Here is a 16323-nt window from a genome sequence, read left to right as displayed (position 1 = left end):
GGATCACCATGGGCATTTCACAGACATCAGCGTGGGGCGGTCTGGAAAGGTGCATGATGCACGCATCTTCAGGAACACTGGCCTGTACAGAAAGCTGCAGATGGACATTTTCTTTCCAGACCACAAGATTACAGTGGGGGATGTGGAAATGCCCACTGTGGTCCTTGGAAACCCAGATTCTCCCTTGTAGCTCTGGCTCATGAAATGGTATATGGGGCTCCTGGAGTGGTTTGAACAACAGGCTGAACAGATAGATGCTGCATGGTGGTCAAATGCACCTTTGGGAGGCCAGAGGCAAGATGGAGATGTCTCTATGGCTGGCTAGACCTCACTGAGGATAATATTCCCATGGTTATGGTGGTTTGTTGCCCTTTCATACATTTGTGTGACTTTAAGGGGGAATTGTTTGCTCAGGGATGGAGCTCTGAGGTACAGCATTTGGCTACAGTTTGAGCAGCTAGACATTAGAGATGTCAGAGGAACTCACAGGGCTGTTGTCAACATCAGGGAAACCATAAGGGTGCACTCTGAAAATGAGACACACTAAAATAAACCTATGTTGAAGTGTGGTCTGGTTAAAGGTGTCAAACTGGAAAACTGAAGTCTAGCAGAAGAAGTGACTGGGTTTCAATATTTAGATAGTCTATTTCTGTGACTTTTTAAAAGTTTATCCATCTCTAAGTTCAGCAGGATGAAGAGGTTGATGTCAAATTTACATGTACTGGTCATGATACAGTTTGCTGCACAAAAACATTTACAGTCAATATATTATTTGTATAGCACGGCAGTTTCAAGAATGAAAAGTCCTCTTCCCCCTGACTAGCAGGTACATCTCCCTCTTCCCCAGAGATCCTTGTCACAGAACCCTTCTTTCAGTGGAGGATGACAAGACCTGTCAATGCTGTTTCTAGAATGGTGTGAGAAGTCACTGCAAATACATGAGCATTTCTTATCCTCTGGAGCAGTGTTTCCCAATTCTATTTGGCCATATAACCCTTTTAAACTCGAAAGAATTTTGCAGAACCCCTAATAATCTAATATATAAAGGAGAATGTTTGTAAGTTTGTGCGCTGATAACTTGGATACTATAAGAGCTACCGCAACCAAATTTTGCATGGGATAACCTTTCATCCAGGAGAAGCTTTTAAGGTACTTTTGGACCCGATCGGGCCCAAACTCAAGCTGTAAAAATCAAAAAGTAACCCGTCACGCTGCGCTGTAGGTCCCGGGCTGCTCCACCCACCCTAGGTCCCATGCCCACCACCTGAAGCCCCCAGCGCTGTCCGGGACCCGCCGCCTCCCACCTGCAAGGTTACATAAGCGACCCTCTCCCGCTCCCGGCCCCATGCCGGCACGCAGTGTCCCGACCCCGACAAACACACAATGGCTCGGGCACCCACCCTGCCCCCCCATGGCACCTGCAGCTCCAGGCGCAAGCTGGGGCACCCATCCCACATGTAACCTCCCTTCCATCCGCGGTCACACTCCCCCTCCCCGGGGATTACGCAGACCTATATTTTAATCCCTACAGAAATCAGTGCAACTTTTCTACCATTCAAAAAAAGATAATGGACTACTGTTTTTCTACATTTTGTTCCTCCAGTTTCCCAAGCACACTGGGTAACTCCAGCTAGTAGTTGTATATATGGAGCTGAAAAGTAGTACACAAAAAAGTAAGGATAATAATAAACAAATGCTAACCAAGGTCATGAGATGAACATTTAGTTTAATTGCACGTTTAAAAATAAAGATCCACGCTCCCTGAGAGCGAGTACGGGGATTTACGGTGGTATATAACATGCAATTGCACCACTGACGGATTGTGTGCACAGCACTGAGTAGTGACATCATCGTCCCCACTCTCTGGCTAAGCTGGCATTACACAGGGACACTTATCATGGGAAACACCAATGAAAACTTTTCAATAAAATTCATAAATGATTAAATATTTTTTTGCTCATAAAATGTTGTTCTAATGGAATTTTCTCGCAGAACCCTTATTTTCACTCCACGGAACCCCAGGGTCCCACGGAACACCATTTGGGAAACACTGCTCTGGAGATTAGCCTACACTCTTCAGTAGTTCTATTTCAAAATGCACCCCTCCCTCAAGAATCAAGCCCAGGTTTCATATTGCAATTAGAGCACACTACTCTCACATATTCGACACACGATTATTTAAGCCACTGATGTCTCATTTAGGGCATTTTCCTAATAGAATATCCAAAAAACATATTGGCTCTTGTAGCTAATTACCAGGTGTGCTGTGAATTCCCCAGAGTTAAGTCAGAGAGCAGAATGAGGTGAGAACCATCAAGACAGAATCTGGGGAATCTAGAATGTTGACTTAGTGAGGGGTGGGGTGCTAGTTATGATTGACAGTAGGGTCTTCTGACAACTGCAGATGTGAAATATTACTATAATATTCTCTTCCACCAGCAATTAGAAAAACACCCATTTTTTGTCCATGTTAAAATATTAATACTGTTCACTAAGCAGCTCTACTCTAGTGACTCCTCTCTTTGCAAACAGGAAGCTAGAATGTGAGGGAGTGGAGGGCTGCAGTGGTGTCACATGTCTTTTGCTGTTCCCCTGAAAATCCTTTTTCCGTGCTGCTTTTTAAAAAATTTACAAAACTGCAAATGAAGCCCTTGTTAAAAGGCCATTACGTTTTCAAAGTCAAACACTTAATAGTTAGGAAACGCCAAAAGTAAAGCTGACTCTACCACTATAGTCAGGGGCCCCTGTGGGTATGAATTAGGATTGTTTCTAATTAGATTATTAATTTTTTTCTATAAGATCCTTTTCTTTGTCCTGTGCACTGACTGAACTATCTCATTATTCAATGTATCTTTTTATCCTCAACACTGATATGGCTGCACTATTTACATCACATCATCAGACCCTACAATGAATAAAAATTGATAATTTTCTCCCGAGCTTTTCTGTGATGCTCAGATTGTAGCATTTTAGTTCTTTACAAATATTAATGAATTTATCTTTATTTGATCTCCATGAGATAAGGCTGCCCTATCCCTATTTTATACCAAGGGAATAGAGGCACAGATACTAAAGCCAAAATTGACCAGACTCAAATATTTATGGATGCCCAATCTGAGACGCGCATGACCTTGTCATGATTCTGAGGATTAGCCAGCAGCCTGGGGATTAAGGGGTTAACTACACCTAGCCAGGTGGAGTGGCAATAGGAATGTAGGTGGACTTTCAAACTGGGACAAAGGAATTTGGGGTTTTCCCTCCTTTGCCTCTGGAAAGTCTTCTGCAGCTACAGAGAGGGACAAACAAGTCTCTCTCTCTCCAAGAAACAATTCTTCCCTTTCTGTAAATTGGGTAAAGTTTAGATAGTTTCGTTAGGCTTTATTGTTTTAAGGGTTGGGAATGGGATCTGATATCTGGCACTGCTTAAGAGATGTTTGGCTTTTCTTTTTAACTAAGTTCTAGCCCATGGTGGAATTCCTCCATGAGTATATTTTGTTACCTTCCTATCTAATCATTAAGCTTGCAATAGGAATATTGTTGTAATAAAAGTTTTCTCTTTTCTTTTAATTAACCTGACATTTTTATTCTAGGGGTGAGATTTCGCAAATAATCTTTCCCCTAATTAATATTCGTTATTAATATTTAGGTGGTGGCAGTAGAAGTTTTATTCCCAAAAACCAGGGTTTTAAGATTTTGGGGGGAGTTTTATACCAAACCCTGGTAGATAAGGCTTTGGGGTACACTTGCTGGCCCCCACTTTTGCATTTATCGTGCCGGAATGGGGAAGGAGCCATGACAGACCTACAGTAATTTTTCTCACAGTACCTGGCACTTTATTGCCTATTACATGTTCAAAGCAAATCGCTCACTGACCTCACTTGCAGTTCAGAGTGCTGAGCAATTCTACAAATCAGACTGCAGGGATCCCAGAAAATAATGAACATTTGCATTTTTGATGTAGATGATCTGCCTAGATCACATACAAGCTCTATGACAAAAGCAAGGATAACCTCAATTCTGAGGGTGGCGTTCAACTGCCTTACATATAAGACCATCCTTTTTCTTCCTGCAATCCCCCACTTCCTTCCCTACTCCCCTTCTAACTTCTGGAACAACTTAGGCAGAGGTCATACACATATGCATTCAATACCAAACACTATTCACTCCCTAAGTATCTTGCATCATTAATTAAATAAAAAGCCTAACATTTTGTAACTTGAGTGCTTGACTTTGCAATGTTAACATTATTTTAGGGTTCCTTCCCCAGAGTGCAGTATTATTTACTACAAAGAACATCAACGGAAGTTTCCCAGAAGCAGTACGTTAAGGCAGGATGTGTATGAAGAGGAGGTTGATGGGGAGGAGTGACATGGAAACAAACAGAACTACTGGGAGAGGGCAAGATTTTGAAGCTATAGTTTGGATAGACTGGGTAGGGAGAAGGGAGACCCTAACAGAAGAACATTACAGTTGTTAAGACAAAAAATGATCAAGGAGTTGGAATGAGAACGGGAAATCTGTGTTCTAAAAGAACAAGGACAAGATCCAATGAATGCCTGGCTTTATAGAAGAGAATAGAATACATTTTAAGGCTGGGTTTCATGGCAAGGGAGCCTGCTGAACTTGATAATGGAGAATGGAGCTAGTGGGGAGGGTTTGGTAGAGAAAACGAAGTGTTCAGTTGCTTAAACTGTACACGCAGAAATGTGCATTAAATTCAAATTTGAAACAGAATATAAATAATGATCATGAATGTTACTTGAATACAAAATTCTCTTCCTGTTGAGAAGCAATTACCAACTCAATGTCCTTTTAGAAAATTCAATTTATTATTCCCACATTTGAAAAAATAATAATGAAAAAAATGTCTTTGCTATTTCATGGAGTTGGAATAAAGAGAGACTTACTTTAAAAAGCATTTGTGCCCCATTTTTCCCCTTACATATTTTGTATGGTTTGATACATCATTATCCAAGTTAATTCTGGCCATTTTCTCATATCCTCAGTTTCAATACAATTACCAAATGAATTACACCACTATGGTCGAAAAAACCCTCAAGACTTAATATAGAAATTTGGTTCACAAGATTAAAAGAATTGAGAAATGGAAAGTTTGTCTACATTAGATCAACAGCTTAACTACTTGAGAGGATGGTGTACAGAGAAGGATGTCACAGAAGTAGAAAACTGGCTGAAAATCTTACCTGCTCATTTATTCTACCAGTTGGTTTTTTTTTTTTTTTTTTTTTTAAAGATGACTGAATTGCTGTAAGCTACAGTGTTTAGAGTGGACGATTTAAACAGGAGACCACTGAAACACTCTCAATCTTAACTATTGTAATGAATTTTTGTTTTTACTGAGTGCCTAAGAGTTACTATGTACAATCAACAGTAGATACACTATGCATATACAGTAAAACGCCAATTGTCCGGCACTCCCGATAGTTCGGCATCAAAATGGCAAGCACTCCTGACGGAACCGGAACAGAACCAGGAACTGCTCAGGTCAGCCGCTCTCACGTGAGTTACAGCAAGGAGGAGAAGTGTTTGGCTTCGGGGAAGGGGAGAGGGATCGGGTTACAGCAGGACTGGGTCACACACAGAATCCCAGCCAGCTGATTAAAAAGCTGGCACCCCTGCCCCAGGTGGAGGGAAATGCGCGTCGGGACCTGAGCTTAAGGTGGGGAGGAAGAGGGGCTTGGGTTGGGAGTATGCAGTACCTCCTGATACTCCGGCATATTTGATAATCTGGCACCACCTAGGTCCCAAAAGTGCCAGATTATTGGAAGCCTACTGTATCTACACCAAAGGTTATAAAACTTACAAGTGGTCTGCCACTTGAGCTCATCCCTGACCCCACCCCTGCAGCTGAAAGCCCGCACTGGTGCTCCCAGCCTCACAGCTGCTGAGCACCCACAAACCTAGAGCACCAGCTCTGGCTTCTCACTTGGACAGCACGTTGTGGGGCATGAGTGTGTTTTTGTGAAGAAAGCCTAGAGCAATGGACACCAATCAGTAGATCCGGGGTAGATCTTGGAGCCTCTGACAAGTGATCCTGACTAGCTTGGCCAAGAGGCTATCATGTGCCAACACTTCAGCTGCCCCTCCCCTCACTGCTGCTCATCTCCTCCCTTTGCCTTGAGGCTGCTGCTCCCCTGGGGAGCCTCCCTGCTTTCTCTGCAGGGCAGGGGAGGTGCACGCATGTCAAGGTGCCCCCTCCCACTCTGTATCCTTTCTCCACAAAGCGGGGGGGGGGGGGGGGGAAGCCTGTCTTAGCCCTACTGCACCACCAATCAGGAGCCACCAGCAGTGCCCAGCTGCAGCCCACAATCCAAACTCCTACTCTAGTCGTGAACTCCCTCCTGCACTCAAAGTCCTTGTCCTAGCCCCGAGCACCCCTGCATCAAAACTCCATCCCAGAGCCTGCATCTAGAACCTGTTCCTACATCCCAGCTGTCTGCCCCAAGAGCAGCTCAGAGCCCCTCTCACATTCCAGATCCCTTAATCCAAGACCAGAGCCTGCACCCCAACCCTCTGCCCCAGCCTGGTAAAAGTGAGTAAGGATGGGCAAGAGAGGGAGGGTGGAGAGAGCAGGGGTGGGGCCTCAGAGACGGGGCAAGAGTATTTATATTTAAGGTAGGTCTTGGATTGCACCTACATTCAAAAAGTGATCTGTACTTAAAAAGGTTGGAGATCACTGGCCTAGACCTTCCTCGCCAGACCTAGCTTGCGGAGAGAGACAGAGAGAGAGGCTTCATTATGTTCTTCCTCTCTCCCCACTCCGCTGGGGGGAATGGTAGCACAGTGATGCGCAGTCTGGCAGCTTTCTCTGCTGCTCCCATTGGCCAGAGTTGCGACCAATGAAACCCTAGAAGAGTAAATCTGGTCTATAGGAAGCTCTGAACCTCAGTCCTCTCTGTCCCTTTGCCTCCCCCGCTGGGGCTGAAGATCCAGAGAAATGAAGTGTCTCAGTTAGGGGCCACATCAGTGAGGGTTGGTTTTTTTTTTTGAGGGGTTGGTTTTCTGTTTCTCACTTGGGTAGTTCCCAACTGATTTTTCTGTGGGTCAATTGCCCCCAACCCAAAAAAGGCCCCCCACCCCTGCCATAAATAAAGAAAACATGGGAACCTTGTGAATGGGACATAAATTAACGTTTTACTTTATTTAAAATGAAGTTTGATAAACTAACATGAGAAAGTTAAAGCACTTGATCTGTTTAATAATTTAAATGAATATTTCCTTTCTTACTGGTTAAATTAAACCGTTCTCCCGAACTGCGTCACTAACAAAATGGCTCAGGTGTAATTATGTAATTAACGGCAAGTTTCCATTAGCAACTGGGGGTCCACAGAAAGGTCTGCATTGAGCCACGTGGACCACGGGCCAAAAAGTTTGAAAATCACTGATCTTCACTGAAATTAGACACTCACGGCTGCCAGCTGACTTGAGATTGCAAGGCTCTGGCTAAGGGACTGTTTGTTGTGGTATAAACATTTGGGCTCAGGCTGTGGCCTGAGTTCTGGGACTCTCCCACCTCACAGGGTCTCAGAGCCTGAGTCTGAATGTCTGCACCATAATTAAACAGCCCCCTTAGTCCAAGCCCCATGAGCCAGAGTCAGCTGGCACGAGCAAGCCACAGGTTTTTAACTGCCATATAGACATACCCTATGAGGCTCCCTAGGAGGAGAAAACATATGCAAATATCAAGAGACTTTTTACTGAAGGCACTAGATTTCAAACATTCTATGAACTTGTGCAATAGCCAATATATGAATTTAGAAGCTAAGTATAGATCTTGAAAGAGGCAGATTGGTGGGAAATCACGGAACAAGATGGTGGAAAAGATGGCACTCTCTGATGGCAGCTTCAGTGGTCCTCTCCAAGTAATGGGAAATAAAAATGTGAGGCACATAAAGACAAAATGGCACGAGTTGTAAAAGTGGATTGCAGCAGGAAACTAAATCACAAAGTGAAATGTTTCAGCGTAATAAATCTGACTAAGAGGAGTCACACATAGCAAACACAGCAAGTACCAGATTTTTTTTTAAAGAAGCAGGACAGTGAGATGAAGGCAAAGTGGAAAACAATGGACTATGCACTAAGTGTGCATCTTTCCTTCTTTCCACACACAAGCCCCTGCATAGTCGGTTTGAAGGTTTCCTTCACAGCATGAAAAATAAAGCACAATGTCAGAGGAGGGTGTATAAATGTGGTGGCTGAGAGAGGAAATTGACTCAATAGCTACCAGTAATTAAATTTTATTCTTAATCCTTCACTACCACTATACAAGATTTTTCTTGTGAAAATCTGCCATGAAAATAGAGAAGCAAATGAAGGGCATAAAGCATGAAAAGCTGCTTGCAATATTGGATTCACATGTGGAGGCAGTAGCAATTTTATAGCAAGAGAGCTCACCTCCCAAGAAGCAGCAAGATAACTATCCATAAAAATGGAAAGGGTCAGTCTCTCTCTATGGTCTGCCCAGACATAATTATAGAACAAAATATTTGCAGTTCCAAATTATCACAAAAGGAAGTGCTGCAATAGTTAAAGACAGCAAATGTGAATTTTATAAATTCCCTGAATAAATGTATTACAACAGGTGGGGGAAAAAAAAGCAGGCTTAATTCTCCATGGTTCTATGGCTCAAATTAAGAAAGAGCTCAAAAGCTAAGTGACTTGAATAGAAACTATTGAATTAGAATTGAGATACCCACCTGGAAATCATTGTATTTATTACTAATTTGTGAATGTAAGTATTAGGGTTATTTTCCAGGCCAGCCTGTTTGGCTGCTTGCCTAATGGTAGCATAATGAAAAAGATATCTTTAACCTTAACACAACGCACAATACAAAGTTCAACTTCTTTCTTCTGAAAGATTGTGACTTAAGGGAGCAGGACATCTTGTAGTCTTGCTACAACAAGTTCAGGGTTGGCACTCATTTCCTCTGCTTCTTACACACTGTTGCTAATGTAGCAGGCATGTTCTCAGCTGTGATGGGGAAGAGGATACATGTATGATGTTCCAGCATCTTCTCATCAACAGTGTAAGAACAATATTCAACTTTTAAGAAACTGCTTGCTTAGCCAGCTATATTATCTACATAGCAACACTAGCTTGTATGGATATAACTACAACCATTGGTGCACCTGCCTCAGCTCTCTGTTTTAAGTGTTAAGACAGATCGTGTGTAGTCATTTTTGGCAATACCACTAAAACCAGACCTTAAAGTTACCAACACTGGTAGATCTCTATACGTGCTACAGTGACACTAGGAAAATGCAATTGTAGGTAAGGCCTATGAAGAATGCTACAACAGACTAAAAGTTAGCCCAGGATAAACACATGGGCTGTGTCTAGACTGGAAAGATTTTCCGCAAAAGCAGCTGCTTTTGTGGAAAAACTTGCCAGCTATCTACACTGGCCGCTTGAATTTCCACAAGAACACTGACTTCCTACTGTCTGAAATCAGTGCTTCTTGCAGAAATACTATGCTGCTCCTGTTCAGGCAAAAGTCCTTTTGCTCAAAGCTTTTGTGCAAAAGGGCCAGTGAAAATGGCCCTCTGGGCTTTTTTGTGGAAAAGCATGTCTATATTGGCACGGAAGCTTTTCCGCAAAAAGTGCTTTTGCGGAAAAGCGTCCGTATCAATCTAGACGCTCTTTTCCGCAAATGTTTTTAATGGAAAACTTTTCCGTTAAAAGCATTTGCGGAAAATAATGCCAGTCTAGACGTAGCCATGAAGTTTATGCTATCACACCTTCACTTGAACCACTTAAAATCCTGAAATGGAAGTCTTTGGAGGCCAGTGGCAAGCACGTTCTCCTATTGAAGGTGGTGACTACCATTTTTTTTAAACTAGAAAATATATATTTTTACTTCTGGAGAGCAGGATTTAAATTTGGATCATAGCCAAAAATGAATATGCTAGGACCAATGCAGGTTATTTCAGGGGAGAAAGCACCACACATTACCTAGCCTAGGGCTTGGCAAGATGCATCCCGGAGGCCAGATCCAGTGAGCTTGACACTTTGATCTGGCCTGAGGACTGCATCTGGTTGCTTTCTATTTATCTCCTGCTACCTGTGCCACGGAATTTCCAGGTGGTAGGATCCTATTTCAATGGCTCACCGGTTGCGGCACGGTCCAGAGTGGTGAGCCCTTTAAAAAGATGGAACCCCAGGCAGGTGCCAAACAATGCAGTAGTGTCAGAGCCACAAGCCCTTTGCTGTGTTTTTAATTCAGGGGCGGGCAAAAGCCTCTCAGAGGGCCAGACGTGGCCCGCCTAGGGCTTTGATCTGGCCCACGAGGCAGTTTCAGGCCCCACCCCCTACCTCATTGTCTCCGAGCAGGAGAGGGGCAAGAGACCTTTAAACTGCTTCTATTTAAAGGGCTCATGTCTTCCACAGACTTGGGTAGCAGGGGAGGGGAAAGAGCAAGCCCTTTAAATAGAAACAGTTGAAAGGGCTGGCTTCTCTGGCTCCCTAGCAACATGCTGCTGGGAGCCCTCTCAGCTGTAATCTATTTCAAGTGCTCTCTTGTTCCTTGGGGCTGCTAAGCAATGTGTTGCCTAGCAGCCGCCGGGAAGGCTCAAGCCCTTTAAATAGAAACAGTGGAAAGGACACAGAGGCATGGGAAGCTGTGAGCCCTTTCAACTGTTTCAGTTTAAAGGGTTGGTCCCTTCCCTGTGCCTGTCAGGCAACATTTTACCTAGCAGCTGTGGGGAACAGTTATTTAAAGGTCTCTCCTGTTCCCCGGGGTTGCTAGGCAAGCAACAAACCTTTTAAATAGAAGCATTAAAAGGGCTTGAGTCTCTGACTCCCTAGCAACCGCATTAGAAGCTGAGGTTTCTATTTAAAGGGCTGGCACCTTTCCAGCACCTGTCAGGCAATGCTTGCCTAGCAGCATGGGGAACACAAGAGCCCTTTAAATAGAAACAGCAGAAAGGGCTTGCAGCTCCCCGCACCTCTACTGCACTGCCGGAGACACAGGATCCCTTTGAATGCCCAATAACCAATCAATTTCTTTATAACTGGTTTTGATAAAAATATTTAGATGCCATTTTTAGAGTCAAGTGGGGGAATCTTTTGTAACCCATAAAACCTAACAGAATATACTTAGTGTGGGTGGGAGGAAAAACAGGGACTGTGATACTAATTCATGGAATTGTAGATCTAGAAGGGGCCTCAAAGTCTTTTAGTTTAGTCCCCTATACTCATGGCAGGACTAAGTATTAATTTTCAGTGCCCTATGTTTAGTGTTAATGTTGTAGTTATTACAAATGTTAAAAGTGTTCTCAAAATGTTAGTGTTATTGCAAATTTTACAAGTATTGCCTTCTATGATCTTTGGATAATGTTGTATGCAGTTTATTATTATTACATTTTAATTACTTCGTTGTGTAAAAAACATTGGCATCTTTTCACAGCACATGACCCACCTCTGTTGCCCGAGGCCCTGCCCTTCCTCCCAAAGCCCGCAGATACTTCTGAAATTTGTGAACGGACCCCCTTTCAAAAATTATTGCCCACCCCTGTTTTAATTCAAAGCCTCCAGCCCCAGACAACTCTGGAAGGAGGCTAGTACCCAGCCCCGCCCCTTGTGCCTCAGGTCCCACCTCTTCTGGGATGGACCTGGCCACTTACCAAAATTAAGAGCCTCCCCCCACAAAGTTATTGCCCCCTGACCTAGCAAAATTCAGTCAGTATAATTATCAACCTCTTCAGGAATACAAGAGAATGCTGCTGTGGAGATTATTTAAAAACCATGTATTGCTTTCAGTATCTCATCAAGCATCTAATTCAGCAGTTTCATCCAGAAAACTTTTTTAAAAAACAGTATTAAGTGCCTTTTAGATCTTCTCATAGATTCAAATCATAGAGAAGCGTTAGACATATCAGATGGAGTTGCAGATTACACAGTTCCACTGACTAGTGAGTCTATGCTAACAATTATGCTACTGCCTGCTTGCCATTCAAAGCCAGCAGCATACTCTGTTAGTTCAGATAGAGTAGTTTTAAAAATCATGAATCAGACAATCCGCTTCCTGTTGCAATGAACGCTGCCCTGGCCCAGAATTTTAAATGTTGCAAAGCCATCATTTTTATGAGGTTCACGGAAAAGGATTTAAAGAAAAAATAATAGACATTTACCGGGAACTGAAATAAAATGTCTAAAATAACTTACAACTCAAGGTGCTCAAAGTGATTCCCATGCATGGAAATGCAAATGGCCATCAATTTGTGCACTTGCAAGATGAAAATGAGATTAAGTTGGAAGTCTTATAAAGAATGCTTTTCTTATTTGTTGACACAAGTTTATAATGGCAGTATAATGGTTGAGCAGCCAGCTCTCTCAGATTCTCACACACCACAGAAGGTCAACTGGAATTTTAAGTGATAGGCAGGGACATCTGTTGTATATCAGGTCTATATTTTGACACAAACTGAATAGTTATATCCAGCACCCTGTACAGACACCTTTTCCATTTTAAAAATGAAAGCAATATAAATAGAAGAGTGCATTTAGCGAACTATATTTTCTTTTAAAGAACTGCCACTGACTTTCCCCATGTAAAAGTAAGTATGAAGGTCTGAAGCCAGTATGCAAATAAAAACATTAATACAATTCAATGTATAAAACGAAGATATTAGATAACTTCGAAAAACTGAAGACTGCTTAAAGTTTCATGAAGAGGACGCCTTAGCCCACAACCAACAAAATAAACCAAAACCTCTATAATCTTCAGCTCTCTTGTCCATGAAAATTGGGAGTGGAGGGGAAAAAGGTTAAAAGGCAAGACGGGGAGTCAAGTGACCCATTCACAAATCCATTTCTCAAACTGAAGGGATTCTAGCTTAAGTGCCTCTGTGGATCATGGCAGAGACTCTCAGCTAAACAATTCCCAAACAATTTCAAGCTTTATAGGTCAATGCTGATGTCTTGAATTCTAGCTGGACAGCTCTTTCCAAAAAGCACAGATCTGACAGAATTACTACAATGTGCTCCTGATGTGACATTGCTTAATAAAAGCTGTTGATTTTCAGTTTCCATCTGATCTCAGTATGTAGCACCATACAGAGCATATTAAGATAATGTTAGTAACTTTTCACAGAGGTATGACATTTACATGGTACAAACATACAGTGATCGGATATGAATCACAAAACCAAGGTCCCTATTTACTGCAGTTACAGAATGTGATGTCCTAGCTTACTGTGAAGCCACTAACGTTTTTAGATGAGCTGCATGACTTCCATAAAGAAATGCACAAAAATAAACTTGCAACTCTCAAAGCTAAGAACTGTTTTATGATGGGAAATGATGGAGTTGGGCAACTTCCGTTAATTCCGCACCTTACATTTACAGTGATTAGCGGGGATCAAGTCTCATATCAGCCAATTAACTAAATATAGTTAACAGCCTGCGTCAGCTACTTAAGCTCATCAGTTAATTAAAAATTGGCAAAAGCCTGAATTAGGGTTTTTACCTGACAAATTCACTATGCAGTATCTTTATTTCATTTCATACCTGCCTTACAGGAAACTGAAAAACAATTGTTCAGTTGAAAGTAAGTGTGCTTATTTCTCTCTTCTCTTGTTGCTTACGAGGGATATGACTGAAATTCAGTGTTTCCAGGCAATAACAGAATTCTCTCCTCAATTTGCAAGACAATATTTAATAATGTAATTACGACTTCATGCTCAGTTAAATCATTAATAGAAATAATTTGTGCACGCTTCTAGGTTAATTCCTTGATATTGTTATGCCAATGTCTTGCTCAAACCTACTCCTCTCATTTTTCTTAACACTATGCCCCTATAATTTCTGAAAAAAAATCTGTCACTGACATCAACACAGCAGCTGTGTGTGCATGCAACTATGTTGATCATTGTGGCTGCAAAAAAATGCTGCATATACTGACAAGAAAACATATTCCTGTCTCACCAAGTGCCAAAGTTCTGTGAAATCATCCATCACTCCTCTCCCAAAAGGTGGGCAGCAGAGTCTCTCCAATTTTACCTAGCAAGAAAGGCCCTGTAATATAGAGCCTTGGCACAACAGTGTATTAGGGATAGAAGCACTGACTTTGAGTTAGCATTTAGCATCTTAAATTGATAACAGATTATGGTACTATAGCATCATTCAACGTCCCACTCAGGATTAAGGATGTTAAATTTAATTAACTAATCAAATAGCCGATGGGATTTCCATCGACTATTCGATTAGTCTATAAAGACTCCTCTGCCTTTGAACTATAGCAAGAACCCTGTTGGGCTCTTGCTACAGATCAAAAGCAGAAGCCCCACAGGGAGCATGGGGTCAGGGTGAACTGGCCTCCCACGCCCTGTGGCACCTGAGCCTTTGAAATGTACCAGAGCCGAGGCTCAGGCACATTTCAAAAGGAAGCCCTGCAGGGAGTGTGGGGCTAGCAAGAACTCCCCCACTGCCCTCATGCTCCCTGCAAGGCTTCTGCTTTTGAAATGTACTAAAGCCCTGCTGGGGTTCTTGTACATTTCAAAAGCAGAATTGCAGCAGAAGCAGAGACTGACTCAGCCCCCGCTTGCGCCATTTCCCGCTGTCCCGCTATCACCCCAGCCCTCCACGGAGACTGTGCTGGGGGGAACCGGCTTTTAAGCTGACAGAGGCAGCAAGGCGGGAAGGGGGGGGGGAGAGCGACTAGTTACATCACTAGTCGACTATCTGATAAGCTTATGCTTATTGGATAATAAGGTGATCAGAGAGGGTGTGCAGCCCCTACTGGATGAAGGAGGTAACCTAGTGACAGATGATATGGGGAAAGCTGAAGTACTCAATGCTTTCTTTGCCTCTGTATTCACGGACAAGGTGGGCTCCGGGACTAATGTGCTAAGTGACGCAAGATGGGATGAAGATGGACAGCCCTTGGTGGGTAAAGAACAGGTTAGGAACTATTTAGAAAAGCTAAACGTACACAAATCCATGGGTCTGGACTTAGTGCATCCGAGGGTACTGAGGCAGTTGGCAAATGTCATTGAGAAGCCTTTGGCCATTATCTTTGAAAAGTCGTGGAGATTTGGAGAAATCCCGGATGCTTGGAAAAAGGCAAATGTAGTGCCCATCTTCAAAAAAGGGAAGAAGGACGATCCAGGGAAGTATAGGCTGGTCAGTCTTACCTCCGTTTCTGGAAAAATCATGGAAGGGATCCTTAAGGAATCCATTTTGAGGCACTTGGAAGAGAGGAAAGTGATTACAAATAGTCAGCATGGATTTACAAAGGGAAAATCGTGCCTGACCAATCTGATTAGCTTCTATGATGAGGTAACTGGCTCTGTGGACATGGGAAAGTCAGTGGATGTGATATACCTTGACTTTAGCAAGGCTTTTGATATGGTCTCCCATAATATTCTTGCCAGCAAGTTAAGGGAATGTGGATTGGGTAAAATGAACAGTAAGATGGATAGAAAGATGGCTAGAAGGCTGGGCCCAGCAGGTACTGATCAATGGCTCGATGTCAGGATGGGGGTTGGTTTCTAGCGGAGTGCCCCAAGATTCAGTTCTAGGACCGGTTTTGTTCAATATCTTTATTAATGTCCTCAATGAGGGGATGGATTGCACCCTCAGCAAGTTTGCGGATGACACTAAGCTAGGGGGAGAGGTAGATACACCTGAAGGCAGAGACAGGGTCCAGAGTGACTTAGACAAATTGGAGGATTGGGCCACAAGAAATCTGATGAGGTTCAACAAGGACATGTGCATAGTTCTGCACTTGAGACAGAAGAATCTCAAACATAGTTACAAGCTGGGGACCAACCAGTTAAGTAGTAGTTCTGCAGAAAAGGACCTGGGGGTTACAGTGGATGAGAAGCTGGATATGAGTCAATAGTGTGCCCTTGTAGCCAAGAAGGCCAATGGCATATTAGGTTGCATTAAGAGGACCATTGCCAGCAGATCCAGAGATGTCATTATTCCCCTTTATTCGGCTCTGGTGAAGCCACATCTGGAGTATTGTGTCTAGTTCTGGGTCCCCCACTACAAAAAGGATGTGGACGCATTGGAGAGGGTCCAGCGGAGGGCAACCATAATGATTAGGAGGCTGGAGCATATGACTTATGAGAGGCTGAGGGAGTTGGGTCTGTTTAGTCTGCAGAAGCGAAGAGTGAGGGGGGATTTGATAGCAGCCTTCAACTTCTTGAAGGGAGGTTCCAAAGAGGATGGAGAGAGGCTGTTTTCAGTAGTGACAGATGGCAGAACAAGGAGCAATGGTCTCAAGTTGTGGTGGGAGAGGTCCAGGTTGGATATTAGGAAAAACTATTTCACTAGGAGGGTAGTGAAGTACTGGAATG

The 16323-nt window shown here is 43.0% G+C and overlaps 1 protein-coding gene across 3 annotated transcripts in view; it reads right to left on the bottom strand.

Moving 5' to 3' along the window:
* Positions 1 to 16323, bottom strand: part of UBTD2 (ubiquitin domain containing 2) — a 137487-nt gene that overhangs the window by 68812 nt on the left and 52352 nt on the right. The gene's annotated exons all lie outside the window — the stretch shown is intronic.

The sequence above is a fragment of the Pelodiscus sinensis genome, chromosome 17 (assembly GCF_049634645.1).
Source record: "Pelodiscus sinensis isolate JC-2024 chromosome 17, ASM4963464v1, whole genome shotgun sequence".
NCBI lineage: Eukaryota > Metazoa > Chordata > Testudines > Trionychidae > Pelodiscus > Pelodiscus sinensis.
The sequence above is the reverse complement of the archived record's forward strand: the minus strand, read 5'-3'. Positions and strand labels throughout refer to the sequence as shown.